The sequence below is a fragment of the Vicugna pacos genome, chromosome 2 (assembly GCF_048564905.1).
Source record: "Vicugna pacos chromosome 2, VicPac4, whole genome shotgun sequence".
Taxonomy (NCBI): Eukaryota; Metazoa; Chordata; class Mammalia; order Artiodactyla; family Camelidae; genus Vicugna; species Vicugna pacos.
This window is the reverse complement of record NC_132988.1, coordinates 38,022,264-38,047,016: the sequence shown is the minus strand read 5'-3', so window position 1 is coordinate 38,047,016 and position 24,753 is coordinate 38,022,264. Positions and strand designations below refer to the sequence as shown.

Below are 24,753 nucleotides of genomic sequence, written 5' to 3'. Positions count from 1 at the left end.
CTCAGCCTTAGAACAACTAATTAGATACATATTTTTTCTTTGAATCAAGAAAAAAATGAAGATTGTACAAAAGGACTGAGTGGCAGAATCCGGGAATGCATTTCTTTGTATATTTCTATGTGTATTTAAAACTACAGAGTGGAAACCACTTTGTTTAATTACTGTCCAGTGCAGTTATCTACCTTAGTAAACTATTACTAACCTAAGACTTTAGTCCCTTTAAATATGAAATCAAGGTGAATTTGTTTTAATGAAAATGAATACTCCCACAAATTTTCAAGAATTAAAGATCTTATAAGTAGCAAGTTCAGATATTTTTGGAAGTCATATGTGCAGCTCATTTTCTCTTATGACTTTTTTGAAACTCTGAAAATTAGCACTACTAAATATGGAGCACTGTGAATACACAAGCATACTTATTCATGTAGAAACATAAGGGTTTGCATTAAGTTTCAAAATTCATTGAACACCTCTGGTACACATATGAAGCCTATCATGCTACATTTATATCGGATTTTATTTATTATTGTGTAAAACTGCTGCCTCTAGATAGAAAACAATTATCCAAAGATAGGTGGTTATTATTGTGGATGGATTGTATTGCATAAACAACTGGCTGTTTAATATGAATGGAATTTAAAATTAAAATGATCCTCATTTATCTTCGTTTCCCATTCAAAATGCCGTTGGATTCTATCTCTATTATACTATGTATTGATTTCTCATAAAAGTGAAAGGAGAGATTTTGATACGTAATTTTTTTTTCTATACAACTTTGACCTTTTGGTAAAATATAAAGAACTAAATCCGATGGGAATAAAAAGTGTTGAAAACTTTATTCTTTTCTCTAGACACTAAGCATCTGGCAAATAATAGTAATGTTCATCACACTACTTAAATGAGCTAAGAATACCAGAAAGACCATTAAATGTTATTAAATGTTACTACAAGAGAGTGTGAAGACTGAAAAGAAAAAAAAATCTTCATATTCTTGGCAACATTATAGACTCTTCCGTTTAAGTCGATATAAATGAATTAATAAAGAAGTTGTACTTAAGTTTTCATTAGTCTTCTAAATAGTCTTTGAAAATGTAGCTAAATTAAAACCAAGCTGATAGTTTAAACATTGATTATGTCCTTGAAAATTATAAACAATATATAATTCTCTTCCTAATTTTTCCATTACAAAATGTCATGACAAAAATGTTTTTTAAGGTTTTATTTCTGAAATATGTCTTTAAAACTGCCAAAATATGTTGTTATGCCATTTTAAAATATGCTAGATAAATCTCTGAGTTTTTTATGTGAACCCTACTATATCCTCTAAAATTATACAAAATACAGAATGCCGTTAGTGGTCTAAAGGTTAAGCCATTTTCAAGTGGTATAAAAAATTAAAACCTTACTGAACACATTCAATAAGAATTTAATATGTGTAAAATATTTTGTGAATTGCTCACACCTAGATGGGGATATATTTTCTAATCAACCTAAAGGCTTAAAAGAAAGTATATTTTGAATTATTTGGTTTTTTTAACCACTTCTAAACTGTATCTATGATTGTGTCTCAAACAATAGCCTAAACATAGTCATTCACTCATTCATTCATTCTTTCATTGATTCATTCTGTAACTAGTTATTAAGCGTGTACTACATATGAAGTATTTTTGGTGATAGGTAAATAGAGTCATAAACCATGATCTCATCCCTTTGGAAGAGAAGGGGAGGGGAGTACATTTACAGAAGCCCAGAAAGCACAGAAGATAGTGCTGAGCAGCTGCCTGCTCAGGACTTGAAATGGCCAAATCACATGATGCCAGGCACAGAGGCAGGCACTAGGGATACAAAGGTAAAGCGTGGCTCCCCCTTAATGAGCGCACTACTACTGTCTTGCTGGGGGGGTGGGTAGGGGTGATAAATAGGCAGATCTATTTGCAATGTCATGAGTACAACAGTAAAGGTGCCTGCATGGTTTTATACAAGTAATGCTGTGTGAAACACAACACTGTGTGCTGTGCACCAGAAACTATAAAGTCCTATTAAGCAGAACAGATTTAGAAGGCAAGACTGTAGTGATATGATGATTTGGGAGGCTGGAGCGATGATATTCAGAGAAAAGAAGGAGATTTCTAGAAACTAGGAAATGAGACTAAGGAGACGGAAGGACCAGTTTAAGAACCATACAGAAGGTAAAACTGAACAACTCAGTAATTGGATCAGTGGAGATGAAAGAGCATATAATCAAGGACTATATTAAAAGTTTTAGCATAGGTGAATAATAGTTGAGTATTCCAACAACAAAGAAGGAGGAGAGAACAAGAAGGTCATCGTGAAGGTCTTTATAGGTCATATTAAAATTTTCAGTTTTATTGAATTGCATCTGCGATATACAGGGATAGATGTTTGGCAGGTAGTTAGTTCACAGAGAAGTCTGGGCAGAAAGTATAGGTCTTGAAATTATCTTTCTATATAGCGAATGACTCAAAGCGTGAAAGTATGTGAGATCAGCCAGGGAAAGGGTTTATAGGGTGATAAGGGCTTAAGAAGATCAAGTGCAGAATCTTAAGGAAAATCACCTTTCAGAAACCAAGTGGAGAGAGAGGATCCCATGAATAAAATAAAAAAAAAAACAGTCAGAGACTAGAAAGCTATGATGCTACAGAAACCTTGGGCATGAAGAGCTTCAGTGAGGGTGTGATCAGCAGTATAAACTCTAACAGTAGCATCCACTGAGGCAAGAACTGGCAAGTCTCCTTTGGCAAAAGATAAAGGTCATGGGGGCTCTTACAAAATCCAGGGTATGGAGTGATCAAGACAGCGGCACAGCTGCAGAAAGTTCAGGAGTAAATTAGAGGGTTAAGAAGAGGCGGAGGAGAGTGTAGCATACTCAGTGGAGAAATTTTGATATAAAAGGGAGAAGAGTAGTTAGCTGGAGGGTGGACTGCAGTTAGGGTGACCAACCATCCCGGTTTGCTTGGACTGAGGACATTCAATGCTAAAACTCAGAGTCCCAGGCAAACTGGAATGATAGGTCTTCATATCCAAGGCAAGGGAAGGATTTCTTCCTAGGAAGGTCCAAGAGCAGGTGGTCTAAGAAAAGGTCATGAATGTGGTGATTAATAGTACATAATTCATAGAAACATTTTAATCAAATTCTTTTATTTAATAATTACCACTAATGAGCAAGTGTTTTATTTTCCCTATTTGATGTATTTGGAAAATTGAAAGGAACATGAGAAAATTGAAGGTAACATAGAATGTTTCTTGCAAAATTAGAAGGATAGTATATATATATATATGTGTGTATATACGTGTGTGTGTGTATGTGTGTATATATATATATATAAATTTTAACTACTATGCTAATCACTGCAAAAGGGGGGGGGGTTTCCTTATGTGGAACCAAAAAAAAAATTTCTTTATTTGATTGGAAAATTAGAATTAGCAATGCAGTAACAGTTTTTACCTGCCTAGATACTGAATAATATGAGCATGTTTTAAAGAGTCTCAAAGCTACAGAAGAAACTATGATGTGGCACAAAATATATGGCTCTTCAAGAGGAAGGAAATAAATGACAGACCTAAGGTGTTGTCTTCATTAGTTGCAGAAATTACAACCCACAAGCCACAGCCCTTAAGGAACCAAAGAACATAGTTTGGACAATTAAAATATTCTTCAAAAGTGGCAGTACTACTTTCAATTAAATTGAAGTCAGGAAAAGGAGTGTGTGCATGTGTGTGCGTGTGTGATTGAACTACAAGGACAAGGCTTGCCTCAAATTCACCATGGACTAGTTTTGTGATGTTAGAATATTCAAGTTCCTAGTGTTCTAAGACCTATCCTCCAACTTCCTGAGACTAAGCTTACAGAAAGGGCTTCTGGAGACGGAAAGTGGTGTATAAATAGCTGCTTCTCCCGTGAAAGCATTTTAAAGTTACACATGAAAGCACAGCACGACCGAATGAATACTAACAATTCAAATTCTCTCTTACAAGAATGAATTCACTCTTGGCCTAAGATTCATTATAGCTTTAGACTTAGACCATTTCATGTAACGTTCCACCCCTAAGATAGATGGGAAGTGGAAAAGAGAGGAGACTGATAAAAGTGGACTTTCAGGGCTTTACAGAACTGTCTGCAGCTGGACTTGGAACAAATGGAAGAGCTGTATGATCACGCCTGTTTCTCCTGCCTTCTCTTTCTGTAATAGGCACACATTCTCTTTCTAACTTTGACAAACTTTCTAACATCCATGAGAAAATGAAGAACCAGCCCGGCCGCATCTGAACACACTAAAGAGCCTCTAATCCGACTGGAGGGACCCGCGGCCCTTCCCTCTCCTCACCACCCCAACCTTTCCCAGTGTGCCCTCGTCCTTCACTATTCCTTAATTTGGCTGGTTGTAAATTACCCCTGAAATCTACATTTTTAAGTGGCCTTATAAGAGAGGACAGTTCTTCAATCTTTGATACAATGCCAGGAGTGACTTTCATTCTTTTCCACACTAACTGAAGGTCTCAGAGCGCCTAAGGAAAAGAAAGTGCTGAAAATAGCAGTAGGAAGCCGTACACACCCGCGAACTAAGTGGTATCCGGCTTAGGAGTCAGACTTGGCTGACTTCTCCATCTTGCTAAGAGCTGACCCTCAGGGCTGGAACTGGAGTGTGAAGGGACCTCCGTGCTGCCTGACTTCACCCTCTCATGAGAACCCTCCCTGCCCCAGCTGCGATCAAGCCAGAGGCTACGGAAAATCATTGAGAAAGAACCTGACATTCCAAATGTTTAGCGGGGGCAAGGCGACTGCTATCAGTTATTCTGTCATAAGTGAAAATAGAAAGGAAACAAATTTCTCCAGATAGTTCTCTATGGACCATGCTCTGGATGGATGTCAAGGCCCGTTCATAGCACCAATCTCTTTTTCCCTCCAAATTCATATTTCTCAAATTCCTTTCCATTATCTCTGATGTTTCTCATCTTTTATTTGCTAATATCCATTATAATTGCATTATACTCTGGAAGTATGTGTCTGTCTGATACCAATACCTTACATTTGCTAGAATCACTCTATGACCAGACACAATATACCTTGTGTACGTGACAACAACATAGTCTCCAGTCAAGGTGTACCTACCTATTAGCTCAACTTTGTTAACTGTGTTGTTCTAACTTCTGTGTTCTTCCTGTTTTGATCTCTTTTGGATGGAGGGGAAGGAATGGGGTATACTACTTGATGTTACCAAATTAGGTGTGTTTAATTCTCCAGCTCTGATAGTGGATTGTAAATATTTCCCTGCTTTTCTGTCAATTTTTACATTATGTATTTTGAAGCTATGCTATTTAAGGATGTGTATGTGTACATATTTATATATTAATTTAATATTTTATTATTCTGTGGTTATCTTAATACTAACATAGCTACACTACCTTTTTTTGCTTACTCTGTAAAAATTATACTTTATCTCATCTTTTTATTTGTTCTCTCTTCTGTCTTTACATTATAAATTAGTTTCTTTTTTAAATGGAGGTATTGGGGATTGAACCCAGAACTTCATGCATGCTAAGCATGTGCTCTGTCACTGAGCCATACCCTTCCCCCATAAATTAGTTTTGAAAACATCTTTCTATGAATTTTGCTTTTTATCTACTATGTCAATATTTGACTTTTAATTAACAGATCAGTCTACATACTTTTAATATGGTCATCAATGTGATTAATTTCAGCTACTTTATTTTGTGCTTTATGTTTGTCCCAGTTGTTTTGTTTCTTCTTTTCTCTCCCTCTGTCCTTTATTGCCTTTATTGTCAGTTTTCTTCTTTTTTCTACCCACTCTTGGTTTGAAATATATATATTTTGTCTCCACTAGTAGTTTCTCAAGAAATGTAAACATATGTGCTAATAAGCAAGTGCTAACATTAATATCCTCACACCTTAGTCGAAAAGTACAAAGTACTTTATCTCCAATCGTGTCCACTCTCCTTTGACTGATGAACCATTCTTGTTTTGAATGTTACCTATGTTGTTGCTTAATCCCAGATATTAGACATTATTATTTGTATTACCATCAACTTTTTGATTAGATCAACCTATTCCTTTTCAATAAATAGGCCAGAGTGATGTCATTAACATAATTCAATTCATGTCCTCCTTCTGCTCAGAACCGTCCAGTGACTTCCAGTCTCCCCAACCCTAAAAGCCAAAATTCTTAGTCTTTTATAGCCTCTCCTTAACTCCCTGGTCACACACCCTGCTCCCCTACTCTTCACTCTTCACCTCCCTAGCCTCCTTGCTGTTCCAGCTCTTGCTTCAGGGATTTGCACACACTGCTCTTTCTGCCTAAAATGTTTTCCCCCAAATTGGTACATAGCTCTCTTCCTGACTTTCTTCAGGTCTTTGCTCAGTGTTACCTTGTCAGTGATGTCTTCTCTGACCATTCTCTAAAATTGCAATCCACAAACTTTCTCATCTTTTCCTGCTATTTTTACCCCTGCCACTTATGATCATCAATAGCGTGCTGATATCAGCACACACGTGCTCACCAGGTCAATTATGTACATGTCTTCCCAGCTTCAATAACATGGCAGTAGTTTGACATTTTGGCATAGGCACAGTATTACCATAGAAATTGGCAAATGCTACAAATTCAGGCTTTTTTTTTTTCCCCAAACAGCCAGTTGTTAAAGGTTCAACAGCACACTACTGGACATACTATATGTATTTACTTATTTATGTTGGTTTGTGGCATTGGCTACTAAAATGTAAACTCTACTACGGCAAGATTTTCTCATCTGTCTGTTCACTGAGGTATCCCCAGCATCTAGAAGTGTGCCTAGCTCCGTATATATCTGCTGAATGAATGAATCTCATTCTTCCTGGAGCACATCCTTTAGATGTTCCTTTAATGAGAGTCTATTCATGGTAAACTCTCTCCGATTTTATGAAATGCAAATTTCTTTTTTCGCCCTTGTCTTTGAAAGATAGTTTTGTTGAGTTTACAATGCTTAGTTGATTGTTCCCTCGTGGATAACCATTGCTGCTTGTTCTAGGAAAAATAGGGCTCCCAAGAAGTCACCTGAATGTTTGTGGTTGTAAAATGTGTCAGAATCCCACTGGTCCCTAATTGTTTAATAATTGTCCAAAAGTTAGGCTATTTGGGACTGTTCTTATGAATGTATATGACATGTTTCTCTTTCTTTTGGTTTGGTGGAATACTTATTTCTAAATTTGATATAATGTGATTTATAATATATAGGAAAATACATCATTCTCAATATTATCAAAATCAAATAGCCATAGTGTGCTAACAACTAAAAAACAATTATATTAAGGAAATAATTTTCCAGAAATAATTTTTGGCAATAATTTAGCATGGGGAAGTAAGAAAATAGTTTAGCAAAGGGAAAAACTATTTCATATCCATAATCTACTTACACTTAAAACATTTTATTAAATTTGTTACATTGTGGGATGGATTGTATCTCTGTTACTGTTAATATCAAAGAATTAATTGTTATGAAATGGCATTCTCAGATAATGAGTTCTAAATTATTTAAAGGATACAAAATGCTGTTACTGAACTCTCCATGAATGTATAAACAGAATATCTGGTGACTAACTGCATTTTAAAGATCTGATACAATGAATCCTTCCCAAGCATGATAAACAACAGGGCCATCATAGGCAATACTAAAGTTCAACTAGGCAATGACAAGTTTTACACACTGGGTGAGCAGAAAATTACAAGAAGAAAATCCTGAGTACAGAGTTAGGTTCTAGATGTATTCAGCTCAGTCTGGAAGTCACTAAGTGCTGTGATAAGGATTTCGAGGGGTACACTGATGAATAATGAAACACAATTTTCTGTAAAAGAAGTGAAGAACAAAGGAGAAACTTTCACTATATGCCGGTTATTGGGTTATGTCCTCCCTTGGATTGATTTTTTCAAACATTCCATAATTCTTGGAAATAAATCAAACAATAAAATCAAAATATTTTCTTTTGTATTTCTGTGCTGATGGCTTATAGGCTCATAAAAGATGTAATTATTTTATGATGATGTATTTGGGGGTACTTAGCTACTCCCAAACTAGGTAACATTTATTAAGTACATACATTGTTTTGTGTTTTATATTTATTATGATTTAATTCTCAGAAAAATCCTATAAAACAATGACTATAAGTACCATCACTTTACATGAAGAAAATGAGGTTCACAAACTAACTAAGATTGACTTGCCTAAGATCTTTCAACCAGCAAGTGACAGTTCCAGGATATAAAATGCTACTCCACCTGGCTCCAGAAACTGAGCTTTCCCACAGCACGCTGCTCCCTAATTGTACCCTAATATAGTACTATGGTTTCCATGTCAAATCCTTCCTACTAAATTCTACTTTATAGCAAGTTATACAAGATAGGATCTATTGTAATTTGATGGGTTATATCTGAAGCTTTGACCTGGATTTCATTATAAGTTTGAAACAAAAATCAGCATCAATCACTTCTTGAAATACCTTAGACTCAAGTAACTGCAATGATTTGGCCAAGGCAGATCTTACTTGAAGATATGACTTAACAAGTTCGCCTTCCTATGCACTAGTGTCTTCTTTCTAGGCACTTTGCAGTTCTGGTAACTATTATCAGTTTAGCAGTTTTGATTGAATTAGGGTGGCAATAATGACAGATACAATTATGGTGCTAACTCAACGGAAGAATAGAAATTGCCCATAATTCAGATAATTTAACTTTTATCTCTGTACATACTCAGATTTTACAGTCTCTTTGGTGTTTTAATATGCTTTATATATAGGCGTTCCTAACATTTTTTTGAGCACACAAATGAATTTTTTAAAAATGAAGTAAATTCTAGTATATTGTCTCTTAGTCTGTAGGAAGAATGAATTAATAGCTAAAGCACTTTTTTTATTCTTTTATAGACCATTTATGCATAATGAAATGGTAGCCTCAGATACTAAATAGATTTTAAAATCACAATGTTAATCTAGAATAAATTATGAGACCTACTTGACATTTGTAGACTAAGGAAACATAGTCAACTAGTCTTATGAAACTTCTAAGTGTACTAAAAGTTTTAAAGGATTAAAATTTACTCATTTGGTAGCAACTTATGGTGAAAAATAATATGAAAATGAATATATGTATGTTCATGTATGACTGAAGCATTATGCTGTACACCAGAAATTGACACATTGTAAACTGACTTTACAGTTTATAGTAAAAGACTTTACTTTCATAAAAATATATATATAGAAAAAAACTTTTTAATTAAAAAAAATTTTTTTAATTTACTCATTTGGTACATATTGAACTTTTCCCTTAAAAGGTTAGGTGCTTTTTCATTTCCATATTAATAATTATAATTATTATAAATAATAATTCATAGTTACAATTATTAATTACACCAATTACTAAAATAGCTATGTGTTTGTTTTCTTCTGTTGCTGTAACAAATTGCCACAACATAGTGGTTTAAAACAACCCAGATTTATTAATTTACAGTTCTGGAGGCTGGAGGTCCCATGTGGGTCTCCCTGGGCTAAGTTCGTGGTGCTGGCAGTGCTGTGTTCCTTTCTGGTGGCTCTAGGGGAGAATCTATCGCCTCACCTTTTCCAGCTTCTAAAGTCTGCCCACATTTCTTGGCTCCTGTTCCCTTCCTTCATCTTCAAAATTAGCAATGTTACATCTCTCTGTGCCTTTTTTTCATAGCCCCATCTCCCTCTGATTAGGGACCCGTGTAATTAGATTAGCCTACTTGGATAAATCCCTAGTGCAGGGCACTTAACTTAATCACATCTGTAAGATCCTTCTCACCAGATAACGGGTAACGCCATCACAGGTTTCAGGGATCAGCACGTGTTTATCTCACGGAGGGGAGGGGAGGGAATAGGGGAGGGAAGGGAGGCAGCATTATTCTGCCACAGACTATGTTCTTCATGTAATCACACCAGCAGTTCTTATAGCTGCTCAATCCCCCAAAAGACTGCTCCTGTTCTCATCGGTGACATACATATGACCAAATAATTTAGCTCTCTGAGTCAATAGTAATTAACCAGAGAAGATTAAATCATTGTGCTCATAAACTCTTCCTATCCCCTTACACTCTGCAGGTTAACACCGGCAAGCAAGTACCCTTTATTCACTTGGGCAGTTTCAGAAATTTAGCTCTCCAAAGATTGCTCCTTAGGAGCAGATGTGTGACTATCACCAATTCATTGTTTCAGTAGTTTCTAAGGTCATTTTTCTAAAAGTATATCCATTATGAAACTAATTAAAAAACAGTTTTAAAAGCCAATTTACCAGGACTACCAGCTACTTAAGGAATGGTTGCCAGTTGCATTATACTTTTTTTTTCCCTCTTTCCATTTTATCCTCTTTGACTTCTTTTGTGTTCCTGCACCCACCTCAGCTTCTGGGTCCTTATTTTATTACTTTTCCCTCTTCAGAAGCTCTCCTTTAATAACCCCAATCCAAAAACAACAATGGAGTTCTAGTCCATCTGCTTTTCCTTTCTCTCTTTCGTTCCCTTGCTTTGATTCCCTGGGATTTGGATTGGTACAGCAATGCTTCTTTTCTCCCCCTTTAGATTTACATATTTATTTTTACGTAACTTGCTGTCTCTATTTTTTTCTCTGAACTATATATACTGAGTAGAATCAGCTTTCCAAAATAAGAAAAAACTGCATGTACATATTAAGCCAGCTGGTTGGGGCACTGAACAATGATCTATCTTAAAAAAAGAAAAAAAGAAAAAAAAAAGAAGAAGAAGAAGAAAAAGAAGAAGCTCTTCACTACTCTTTATCTTGAATTAAATAATCTGTATACACTAGCACAACATATAACAGAGCCATTCCTTGTTCCTTGTTTAGGAATCCTAAGAAACAAAGTAAATTCACATAGAAAGACAACTGACTTGATACCTTTGAGTAAATGAATTGAGTAGTTTTGACAATCAGCCATTCAAAGGATACAGTTGCTGTCATCAAAATAGTTAATACTTGTATCCTGTCAGAATTGGATTTCTGATATACTACTGAAAAATACCTTTAAGAAATTTTGTATATAAAATTTTAACTAAAATTATCTGACAATATTTTCAAGAGAAAGAAGGCATTATAATGCAGACTCATTTTAACTCTAATGTATTTGCTTTGCCAAATAAGTAGTTTAAGTTAATATTCAAAATATTTTTGCATAATTTGCTCATCTGCTCTAGAAATACAGTAAGCATTTAAAGGGATTAAAGAGAGAAGAGAAAATACTTTCCCAATCTCTGTTATCTCTTATCTGATATAGGAGCATTGTCATTGGTCTGACTGAGGGGCAAATGAATAATGGAAAAGGAAAGATGAATTTTTCATTCTTATTAGAACTTTATTGCTATAACTAGATCTCCAAAATCATTGTCACTTGCAACTTCACAAGAACGAACGAAGACTCAATCGCCATTCTCAGTGAAGACCCAGTAGCTCATTGCACCCAAAAAAGTTCTGTTTCCCTAAATAGGATCAGTCTCTAATGGATGTCAGTGACAGGAGGCCCTTCAGGATAATTCAGAGCCTTAGCAGAGGCGGGTGTTCAATGCTCTGTGCTTGGAAATTGATACAATGTCAGTGCACCATCTTCAAGAGCAAGGACAGCTTAGGAAGGTGATACACTGCAGATCTTCCTTTTAAAGCCATCACGAGCTTTCACACTGATTCTCTATTACAACTGAATGCCTCTAAGGAGCAAAATCATTACTGAACATAAGCCACCCCTTCAAGCCACTCATATGTGATATAGTCAATAATTTATAACTGAATTTTTATTGTTGATGAGCCCCAAACAGACATTTTTTAAGTCACCAGTGACGAATCGACTTATAACTTATAAATGAACAAAAAGCAGAGTGCTACATAGTATTTTTTAATGGAACAGTCCTAGAATTTGCTACTAGTTTCATGTTAAACAGTCTTTCACTCAGAAATGTTTAGATGTATTTAATCATTCATCAAGATGAGACTATTTTCATGAGTTTCCAAATCAGAAAAAGCAAAATAATCATTTAAAAATGCTTGTTTAAATTACAGATTTCCCAATCCCACACTCACAGATTTTGACCTAGTAGATCTGGGGAGAATAGAAGAATCTATGTCTAATATGCTCACCTAGATGATTCTAATGTAGATGGCAGACATGCAAGTTTGGAGAAATGCTGGCTTCAATAAATTGTATTCACTATTACTGCAAAATCCAAAGACATGGGCCCTATTATCTTCCTCTGTAGAAAGCATGTTAAAATAATTTTGTATAGAAATATTTAATTCTACATATAAAAACACATATATAACGAAAAGAGGTCATAACAGAATTAATAGTCTTATGATTGATTTCAACCTCATGCTTGAAGAGTACCTACTTTCACTTATTTTTGAGCCATACACTATGACTGTGTGACAGTATTTTAGTCAATATGTATACATGTGAAACTTCTTGTGGAGATGAACAGAGTAGATTTTACTTGAAGGCACAAGAAGTAGATGATTTGAGGGAGTGATTCTAATAAATAGATGGCTTTGTATGGCCTAAGAGGAAGGCAGTGGATAATTTTGACAAAGTAATGAAAGTACACTGCTTCTGTGATCTTTCAGGAAGAAGGACTCCAGAGGCAAAGAGGGCCGTGAATAACAGGTTTATAAGAATGAGGTTAGAGAAATGGTATTTTTGCGGGGGAGGGGAAGAGTAAAGAGGAAAGAAGGACCAAAGAAAGACAGGCAGTGGGTGGGGAGAGAGAGAGAAGTTTGGGACATATTCTTTGTGTTTCAAGTCTAACTGAATGTGCTTATACAAAGATAAGAAAGGAATCACAAAGGTTTGGGCTGAATTATAGGCGGGATAGAGGTACCCCACCAGATGATTTTAAAAAATCACTAATTTAGGGAGGGCATAGCTCAGTGGTAGAGCACATGCTTAGCATTCACAAGGTCCTGGGTTCAATCCTCAGTACTTCCATTAAAAATAAATCAATAAATAAAAGCCTAATTACTTACCTCCCCCCTCCAAAAAGAAAAAAGTCATTAACAAGGGGATTATTTTTGAATGAAGAAAAGAAATTTTACGTTAGGAAGCTTTGAACATTTGTCTTTAAGAAGCTACAGTTAGAGTGGGCTAGGCTTGTTTGTTTGTTTATTTTGTCCAAGATGAAAATAAATTTTCTTTGTTTTCAAATATGCAAACAGTACATGCACTTTGTAATAAATACAATCAAACAATGTAGAGAACTATAAAGAAGAAAGCAAAAAAATAAAATCTCCTCTAAGTCCCACTACACTCAGGACTTAGTCATTCTTTAATGTTTAAAAATCTGATAGGCAAAAATTTTTATTTCATTAATTTAAAATTTTTTATCTTTATTTATTTGTGACAGCAGATTGACATGGTCACATATGTTTATTGCCCATTTGTACTTCTCCTTTGAGGACTGCCCTTTGTCTATTTTTCCGTTCCAGTGTGTGTTTTTGTTATTGATCCATAGGATACTGTCTCTTCACAAAGAAAAAGACAGATACCAGGTGATAGCCATTTTCCCCCTAGTTTAATATGTCATAAATTACTTTGATTCATTCATGGAATTAAAAGGAGGATTTACTTTCCTTATACTTACAGGTCTCTCTAGTCAGTAATCATTTTTCCTTTATTTCACATTCCATAAATAAAACAGTATGTTTCCTAGTTGGTATATAAACTACATGTATGCATAACCCCAGAAAACCTCATGAAAATTCTCATAAATTAAATTAAAAGGACCTCACGAATATCAGAGGGAGAAAGCTCATGCAGCCTCTTCCGAAAGATCCCAAGTCTCAACACCTCACATGGTTCCTGCAATGACAAGCTTACTGACATTCAAGTAACCATGTAGAGCCTCTTTCCTCCCTCCTGTTTTTAGATGGTGATGGAAATACCATCCATCCTTCGTTAGAGACCCACTGTGAGAATGCGGTCACCCTATGAATGTGAAAGCACTTTACAAATGATAACTCATTCTCTCTGGGTTTCTTTCTGTTTCTGAGATGAGAGAGCTGGATTTAATCATACTAGTTCTAACTTGTGAGATTTTTAAAAACATTACTAAGGAAAGCCCAGCACCAACTGACTGGAACAGAGTAACTGTATGGGGAAGGACGGTGAGCAGAACACCCTCTTCCAAGAGCTAGAACTCTGCCCTCCGTCCACATGGTAAGCTTCCCCTCACTGCTCTACCCAAGGGTGTATGTGAGAAGGTGTGGCTGGCCTCCCTGACTTCAGCCTCCTCAGGTGAGAGATATAATTCCAGGACACTCTGGTTTCCCTGAGTTAACTCATTATCCATTTATAACATAACATTTAAAGTATTTAAAGGTATTTATATAATTACTCTTTACCGGCTGTTATTAGAGTCCGTTCTATAAGCTTACTTTTAATTTGAAATAAAATTAAATTTCCCAGCCCTTACAAAATCTGTGATCACTATGTTCAACCTCAACCATTTGTAGACCTCAACCATTCTCCACTTGGCTTTAACATTTTCATAGACTGAAAAGCTCATCATCATTTCATCTTTCTGATTATTTACTGTCTCTTGCCAGTTGCGTAGCTGAACATAGTATTCCTGCTGAAAAGAGCTTGGAAGCTAAAGTCAGACAGATCAACCCGAGTCCAAATCTCACCTCTGTTCCCTTTCTAGCTGAGTAACCCTGGGCAACCTCTCACCATCAGTTTCCATATCTTTAAAATGAGAACAACACCTACTTCACAGCGTGTATGTTGCCTGTGAGAATGACAGTGTATGTCAAATGCCTAATTTCTGTAGGCCCACAATAAATTTAAGCTATTTTTATGTGAACATATCATGTACTAGAAGAGATTATTTGAGTAACATTTTGGAAAAATTTCTAAAATGAGTAAAATTAGTTCTTCTAAATACCTTAGAGGTAAAAAAAATCAGCTGGAAGAAAATGAGACTATTTTTGGTTATCCACTCCAAAAGTATTAATTGGTGTCTACTGTGGGCCGTGCATTCTTCTGGGAGCTGGGGAGATGGCAGTAACCATGACAGACAAGTTCACTGCCCCCATACATCTCACCCCTCTGAAGAGAAGAAACAGACAGTGAACACATAAACAAATGAACAAAATACTCTCAGGTAGTGCTATGAAAAAAATGAGACAAGAGAGATCAAGAGTGGAGAGGAAGAGGGGGCAGGGGACGGGGCACTATGAGACTTGTGATTTAGAAGAAGCTGGATAGGAACATCTTCTCTGACATCTAAGCTGAGACCTGAAAGAAGAGACAAGCCTGCAGTGAATAAAAAGATCTGTGGTGAGAGAGTTCCAAGCAGAGGGAGACGCTGTGAAACAAGCTTAGCGTGACCGAGAGTGAGAAAGGGGAGGCCAGTAGGAGTGGAGCACAGGGGACAGGAAGGGGCTTGCAGCGAGATTACTCCAGAAGGGCAGATCCCTGCCCTTCTCCTTGAGAGGAGTTTGGGTTTTATTCTAATTTCAGGGAGCAGCTACTGGAGATCTTTGGCAAGGTAGTGATAAGGTCAGATTTAGGTTTGTTGATTTTAAATCATGTTGGCTATCATATGGAGAATGGACTGTAGGAAAATAACGAAAGAAGGTGAGTAAAAACAGTGGTTAAGATGGTGAGAAGACCAGGCTTGAGATCTGTTTTGGAGAAATAGCTGAAAGAACTTGCCAAGGGATGGTACATGGGGAGCTTCAAGAAAGGGTGGAATCAAGGATAACTCCTAAGATTTTGGCCTCACAATGGTGTGTTCCCTGAGCTGGGGACCATGGGGAGAAGAGGAGTCTCCTGTAGGGGCCGTGAGGGCATCCACTGAGGACACGGGCTGACCTGGCATCCCGTCTTCCTCACCTACCAGCCTTGGCCAGGTCCCTTAGCCTCTGTGCCTCAGTTCCCTTTTGTGTAAAATTAGAACCACCACAACACCCATCTCATAGATGTGGTCCTAAGGATTAAATGATTAAATACATGTAAAGTACTTTGGACAGTGCCTGTCTCATAGTGTTAATTACTATTAAGTGGGGGAAATCAAGAGTTCTCTTTTGGACCTGCTTATGATGTTTTTTAGATGTCCAAGTGGAGGTGTGCAGGCAGTTGGTCAGGCAGGCTTAGAGTTCAGGGAGAAGTCAGGTGGAAAGATATAAATCGAGAATGCATTAGCATATTGATGGTATTTAAAGCCCCGACACTGGATGAAATCACCTAGGAAAAGACAGTAGAGAAGAGAATAAAACAGGACCAGCCCTGGGGCACTTCAACATTAAGGTCACGGCTCAGATAAATTTAGATGTCATAGAAATGGATGAGAGTCTAAATGAATTCTTTATCTCATACTTTATTTTTAGAGGACATCTTATTCCTAAATTAATTCATGAAAGTCTCATTTGAAGTTCTGGATCACAAACTGTCCTCCATTTCACATTTCACATATACGCTTTTCCGTAAGATTGTTGTAGGCTCCTCAAGGTAAGATTATGTAACATACTTTTTTTTCATGTCTTTCTCTGTCCCTACTACAGAGTAATACACATAAGCTCTCTCAATGCCTGTTGAACATCATATATTTAAAGCATTATAATGATAACTTGTCTTTTCCATGTTACTATATGGATGATTAGTTATTGAGGACATTAATTATTTTGCTCTAAGGAAGAAGATTAACTGAAACCAGTTTATTGCAAAAAAAAAAAAAGTGACCCCTTTGGAAAACCAAAGAGGAATCCAGGCTCATGAATAAATTTATCTTCCTAGGATCTATCTTTCTCTATTGCACAGTGAAGATATAAAATGAAAAGGTAATGAGTCTTTGGACTAAAGCAAACTTGTGTTCAAATCTCAGATCCATACAAGTCAAGAGACCCAAACAAGTTACTCAGTCAGTCTGAACCCCAGTCTCCTCACCTGTAAAGTAGCGATGATGATAATACCTTTCTCATAAAGCTTGAAGAAGTCTAGATGAGGTTATGCCTGGCAGAAATTGCATACTCACGTCTTGTTTTCCTTTTCTTTCCTACAAATTATACTGCATCATATGGAAGGTTTTTTGCAGTTATTTTTATTTTTTGCATTATTCTCAGTACATATCACAATTACATACATATAAAATTCAGTTTATTTTTTGAATGATGCATACAAGTGGTAGATTGTAATCTATTGATATAAAAGTGTATTGAATTATAAAAATGTGTTTAGTTTTATATAAATTTACTTATTTCTAAATTAAAATATATGTAAAACAAGATCTTTCATATGTAATTTGTTGAGTGAGATTTGTTACATATGTAGTAATTTGAGCTTTTTTAAAATTGAGGTATAACTGATATATAACATTATATTAGTTTGAAGTGTACAACATAATGATTCAATATTTGTATATGCTGCAAAATGATCACAAGTAGTCTAGTTATCATCCATCACCATAAAAAGTGACAAAATTTTTTTCTTATGATAAGAACTTTTAAGATTTGCTCTCATAGCAACTTTCAGATATGCAATATATTATTGACTATAGTCAACATGCTGCACATTATATCCCCATGATTTATTTATTGTGTAACTGGAAATTTGTACCTTTTTCACCCTCTTCACACATTTTTCCCACTCCTCCAATTCACCTCCACTCAGACAGCCACCAGTCTATTCTCCATATCCATGAGTTTTGTTTTATTTTGTTTGTTCATTTGTTCTGTTTTTTGAATTCCACATACCAGTGAAATCATACATTGTCTGTCTTTCCCTGTTTAACTTATTTCGCTTAGCATAATACTCTCAAGTTCTGTCCCAAATAATAAGATTTCCTTTCTTACAGCTGAGCAGTATTCCAGTGTGTGTGTATGTCTCTGTGTGTGTGTATAAACATCTTCATTCATCCATATGGACACTTGGATTGTTTCCATATCTTGGCCATTGTAAATAATGCTACAGTGAACATAAGGGATGCATATATCTTTTCAAATTATTGTTCTTGTTTTCTTCAGATAAATAATCAAGTGGAATTGCTGGATCATATTGTAGCTCTATTTTTAATTATTTTGAGTTAAACCATACTGTTTTCCATAGTGGCTGTACCAATTTACAATCCCACTGGTGTGGGGTGAGGTTTTGATTTGCATTTCACTCATGATTAGGGATGCTGAGCATCTCCTCATGTGCCTCTTAGCCACCTATATGTGTCTTCTTTGGAAAAAGGTCTGTTCAGATCCTCTGTCCATTTTTGAGTTGGATTGTTTGTTTTTGTTATAGTGTTATATGAGTTCTTTATATTTTGGATATTCACCCCTTACCAGGTATATGATTTGCAAATATTTTCTCCCATTCAGTAGGTTGTTTTTCATTTTGTTGATGGTTTCCTTTGCTATATGGAAACCTTTTAGTTTGATGTAGTCCCACTTGCTCATTTTTGTTTTTGTTTGCTTTTGCTTTAGGAATCAAATCCAAAAAGTCATCACCAAGACCATGTCAAGGAGCTTACCGCCTATGTTTTCTTCTAAGAACTTTGTGGTTTCAGGTCTAGTCAAGTCCTTATCCCATTTTGAGTTTATAGTTTTGGGTGATGTAAGGTAGTCTTATTTCATTCCTTTGCATATGGATGTGCAGTTTTTCCAACACCATTTGTTGAAGACACTTTCCTTTCCCCCATTATATATTCTTGGCTCCTTTGTTGTAAATTAATCCACCATATATGGGTGGGTTTATTTCTGGGCTCTTCCACTTTGTTGAATGTTGAATTTTGTCAAGTGCTTTTTCTGCATCTATTGATACGATCATATGACTTTTATCCTTCATTTTGTTAATATGGTGTATCACATTGATTGTTGTGGAAGATGAACCATATTTGCATCCTTCATAAAAATCCCACTTAATCATGGTGTATGATTCTTTTAATGTGCTGTTGTATTTGTTTTGCTAATATTTTGTTGGATTTTTGCACATATGTTCATCAGATATTGGCCTATAATTTTCTTTTTGGTAGTGTCCTTGTCTGGTTTTGGTATCAGCATAATGCTGACCTCATAAACTAAGTTTGGAAGCATTCCTTCTTCTGTAATTTTTCTGGAGAATTTGAGAAGGATAAGTATTAAATCTTCTTTGAATTTTGGTAGAATTTACCAGTGAATTTACCACGTGGTCCTGGACTTTTGTTTGTTGGGAGGTTTTTGATTACTGATTCAGTCTCCTTACTAGCAATCAGTCTATTCAGATTTTCTATTTTCATGATTCAGCCTTGGAAAATTGCTTCATGAAGATGATTCAGTTTTGGAATATGTTTCTAGGAATTTTTTCATTTCTTCTAGGTTATCCAGTTTGTTGGCCTGTAATTGTTCATAGTAGTCTCTTATGATCCTTTGTATTTATTGGTATCCATTGTAACTTCTTTTTCACTTCTCATGTTATTCGTTTGACCCTCTCTGTTTGTCTTAGTGAGTCTCAACTAAAGGTTTGTCAATTTTGTTTATCTTCTCAAGGAACCAGCTCTTAGTTTCATTGATCTTTTCTATCGTCTTTTTAGTCTCTATTTCATTTATTTATACTCTGATTGTAATTATTTCCTCCCTTCTACTAACTTAAAGCTTCATTTGTTCTCCTTTTTCTAGTATTTTTAGGTGTAAAGTTAGATTGTTTATTTGAGATTTTTCTAGTTTCTTGAGGTAGGGCTTCCTTCTTAGAACTGCTTTTGTCACATCCCAAAGATTTTGGTATATTGTATTTTTCATTTGTCTCAAAGTATTTTTTTTAATTTCTCCTTTGACTTCTTCACTAACCCATTAGTTGTTCAGTAGCATTTGTTTATTCTCCACATATTTGTGATATTTCCAGTTTTCTGCCTGTAGTTGATTTCTAGTTTCATAGTATTGGGATCCAAAAAGATGCTTTATGTGATTTCAGTCTTTTTAAATTTATTTATCTATACTTGTTTTGTGGCTGAGCATATGATCTGTCCTGGAGAATGTTCCATGTGTACTTGAGAAGAAAGAATATGTATTCTGCTGCTTTTTGATAGAATGTTTATATATATAGGTCAATCTGATATTCAAGGGGTGTCCCCTTTGTGGACTGCATGTGCCCAGGGATTTAGCAAGATAGCAGGAGAGTGCAGGGCTGGGCATGCCAGCCAGTTTTATCAGGGAAGCACAGGAATGAGGCGTGTTTGCTGGCTTTAGTGGGGCAGCAGGAGAGAGCTGCGACCACATGCTTACCACAGCTAGCAAAGAAGAAAGTGCCTCAAGACCCAGAGAAAGTCCCGAGAGGCCCCTGCCCCTCCAACAAATGCTTTAAGATTAGCAAATGAATCTCCTCCACATGTGATCTAGGTTCTTTGCAAACAGTTGCTTTTGAATTGGGTCCTGGGGTCAATGAGTCTGTGCATGCACACTTTAAGAGCAAAATCTCAGTTCCCCACAGTCCTGTGAATCTCCAGGACATAAGTAAGCCTCATTGGCCTTAAAAGCCAGGCATTTTAGGGGCTTGTCTCTCCGGTGTAGGTCTCCAAGGTTGGGGTGCCTGATGTCGGGCACAAACCTCTCACTCCTGAAGGAAAAGTGCCATTTTCGTGGGCTAGCTCCCAACTGTGAGTTACTGCAGTGGGGAGAGGGGGTGGTGATACTCCGTCCCTGTCTCTCCTACCCATCTCAGTGTGGCTCTTTTATCCTGTTGTGGAGGAACTGTTCAGCTGATTTCAGGTCTTTTTCAGAAGGAATTGTTCCATATGTAGCTGTGGACTTGGTGTGTCTGTGGAAGAAGGTGAGTCAGAATCTTCTGATGCTGCCATCTTGAATCGCCGCCAAGTGGCTCAGCGCCTCACACTTCATCTGGCTTGCAGAAAGTTGCAGCTGGTGCTGAGAGCTCCTTCTGTGCTAGCCAGTTATTTGTTGCTTTTTGGTTTTGTTTTGTGGTTTGTTTTTTTTTGCGGGGTATAGTTGATTACAGTATTATATAAGCTACAGGTATATTTTTCATATTTTTAATTTCATAATTTTTAAAGTTTATTAAACTCCATTTATAGTTATTATGAAATATTGGCTATATTTCCTGCATTGTACAGTATATCCTTGCAGCTTATACATAATAGTTTGTACCTCCTAATCTCCTACCCCTTCCTTCTTTTCACTGGTAACCGCTAGTTTGTTCTCTATACCTGTGAGTCTGCTTCTTTTTTGTTTTATTCACTAGTTTGTTGTATTTTTTAGATTCCACAGGTAAGTCATATCATATAGTATTTGTCCGTCTCTGACTTATTTCACTCAGCTTAATACCCTTCAAGCCCATCCATGTTGTTACAAATGGTAAAATTTTGTTCTTTTTTATGGCTGAGTTATTACTCCATTGTATATATGTGTATATATACCACATCCTCCTTATCCATTCATTTGTTGATGGGCACTTAGGTTTCTTCCATATCTTGGCAATTGTAAATAATGCTGCTATGAAAACTGGGGGTGTGTGTATCTTGTTGAATAAATGTTTTTGGTTTCTTCAGGTATATACCTAAGAGTAGAATTGCTAGGTCATATGGTAGTTCTATTTTTAGTTTTCTGAAGAACCTCTATTCCACAGCGGCTGGACCAATTTACATTCCCACTAACAGCGTACAAGGGTTCCCTTTTCTCCACATCCTCGCCAACATTTATTATTTGTGTTCTTTTAAATGACAGCCTTTCTGACAGGTGTGAGGTGATACTTCATTGTGGTTTCAATTTGCACTTCCCTGATGATTAGTGATGCTGAGCATCTTTTCATATACCTGTTGGCCATCTGCATTTCCTCTTTGGAAAAATGTCTGTTCAGGTCTTCTGCCCATTTTTTAATCAGGCTGTTCGTTGCTTTTAAACAGACTTAGATCCAGAGGCAAGGGGTGTATGGTCTCATTATTCCCTGCCCCCCAGAGGATGAACTGTGCTAATAAAGTGAAAAAAAAAGCCTCTTTGCTTTATCCTCATTAAACTATTGTTTCTTTACTTACTGTTGTGTGTTACAATTTATTAACTAGGAATTATAACTCATAGTAAGTTAACTCTTCTTTCTCCACTCAATTTGCCAGATAAAATAGTTGCATAAAGTTATAATGCAGTCTACTGGCTTCATGAGAATAAAAGATATGAAACAATTTCCTGCAGCTTTGAACATCAGAAGAATTTAACAGCTTTTGTGAATATAGTACTGGTGCTCATTTTTAAGTCAGGGGCAATTGTATAAATCATGTACAGCACAGTGTACCTGTCTTTAGAAAGCTGTTTACTGTCATGTATATTTATTAGTTTTCCATGGTTTCAAGCAGTATGTTTTCTTTGCCCTCTCCTAATTTTTTTTTTTTTTTGGCATGTGCACACAAATTCTTATCCCAAAGCCTCTCTAGTTCATCATAAAACACAGTCTTTGGGGATAATTATTTTTCCCACATACATCCTTGTGCAGTTGCTTTAGATAGTACTTTAAATGAACTGGATCTTTTCCTGTCCATAGATGTGTACAATTTTCCTTTTGCCAGTTGTTAAGAATTGGGAAGGGTCTGAGATTTCATCCTATTTGTGAGCCAAAAAGTCAGCCTGCCACAGTTTCATGGATGCTGACAGAAAGGACAAGAGTCCTGAGTCAAAGAGAAAGTATTTTATCACTCACAGCAATAGCAGTAGCCTGAGTATTCACATTTGAGCTTCTTCTCCAAGTCCCAGCTGCTGCAGGGTGATGTGAAGAGGTCTGAATGATTGATACCCACACATGCAGTGGGTTGCATCATGGAGGAACCCTAATGTTGGAGAACCCGAATCTTTCATAATGGGCAGTAATCCTACATGACCTTTGCCCTGGAGGTAGACATGGTCTTGTTTATACTGGGAAGTAAGCAAACTTGCCCTTTTCTCTGAAAGAAGATGCTAACTCTATCTTGCAAGGCTGTCTGCTCAAAAACATCCTTAAAAAGACAGTTCCAAGCAAAGGCAGTCAGTGCCTCTGCTCACAAGACAGGCAGGAATGCCAGAATACCATGGAGAATTGTTTTCCAACACCACCCAAGCTTTTCTCCATGGACTTGTGTTACATTTTATTAATGTTTTCAATACATGCTTTTAAAGTTAATTTGGATTTAGTGCTATGAACATAAAATCCCCAAATCACATGGCCCTCTTGCAAAGGAATATCCCATACTCCTTTTTCTAACTGAATCAAAATTCAGTTTTTAACTTCTGCTCAATTTACTTAAACTTTGTGTGCCTCAGTTTCCTGATCTGTATAATGAATTAAATAATAAATAGTACCTACTTGTTGAATGAATAAGTGAGATAATCCACAACAGTGAGGTTAAATGAGATGGTCCATCCTTAGTACAGAGCCTAGTAAACACTGAGTGTCCATTGCCCAGATATGTTAGCATTAATTAGAACTGGCTATAAGTACAGTTTGATGAGAGGTACTTAAGGTACCACCTTCACTAAACTGACACCATTAGACCCAATTCCAAATATACCTTGGGAGGGCTCACTTGCCTTTTGTTGCTGTAGAAGCATTTGTCGGGAATGGGCAGAGATAAAAGGAAGTAAGTTTGTTTGTTTGTTTTCCCTGTGATATATATTTTTTTTTACCTTTTTAAATTGAAGTATAGTCAGTTTACAATGTTGTGTCAATTTCTGGTGTATAGCACAATGCTTCAGTCATACGTGAATATACACATATTCATTTTCGTATTTTTTTTCACTGCAAGCTACTACGAGATATCAAATACAGTACCTTGTGCTATACAGTATAAACTTGTTTATCTTATATATGCCAGTCAGTATCTGCAAATCTCGAACTCCCAATTTATCCCTTCCCACACCCTTCCCCGCTAGTAACCATAAGTTTGTTTTCTATGTCTGTGAGTCTGTTTCTGTTTTAAATAAGTTCATTTATCTTTGTTGTTGTTTTAGATTCCACATATGAGTGGTATCATATGGTATTTTTCTTTCTCTTTCTGGCTTACTTCACTTGGAGTGATCCATCCATGTTGCTGCAAATGGCATTATTTTATTCTTTTTTGTGGCTGAGAAGTATTCCATTGTATTAATATACCACAACTTCTTTATCCAGTCATCTGTTGATGGACATTTAGGTTGTTTCCATGTCTTGGCTATTGTAAATAGTGCTGCTATAAACATTGGGGTGCAGATGCCTTTTTGAATTAAGGTTGCCTCTGGATATATGCCCAGGAGTGGGATTGCTGGATCATATGGTAAGTCTATTTTTAGTCTTCTGAGGAATCTCCATACTGTTTAAAGGAAGTAACATTTTTGAAGGCCTGTTTTGGGTTTTACGTTGATCATTTGATCTAGTGCTTCTATGTATTATTTCGGTCATTCTTCATAGCATTCTCAGAAAGAAGGCATCACTTTACAAAAGAGGAGACTGAGACCCAGACATTACTAACATGGTACAGCTTGTAAATGGAACAGGAGTCAAACCCTGTCTGACTCTGTGCCTTTTTAATTTCTAACCATTCAATCTTTCTTTTCCCTCAACTATCTCCCTATCTTTTGGGACAATAATATATACAACCTGCTAGATCTGAGCCATACTTGTCCCCAGATGCCACTTTTTGTACCACAGCCTATTGCTAGATCCATAGCTCAATCAGCATGGTTTTTCTCACTCTTTTTGAATACAATTCCTGGTTTTGGTGATTTTTCAGCTCTTTCTCAGGAACCTTAATGACAGTGTGAGA

The 24,753-nt window shown here is 36.3% G+C and overlaps 1 protein-coding gene across 2 annotated transcripts in view; it reads left to right on the top strand.

The window, feature by feature from the left end:
- Window positions 1-24,753, top strand: part of LOC102542828 (N-deacetylase and N-sulfotransferase 3) — a 147,317-nt gene that overhangs the window by 14,069 nt on the left and 108,495 nt on the right. The gene's annotated exons all lie outside the window — the stretch shown is intronic.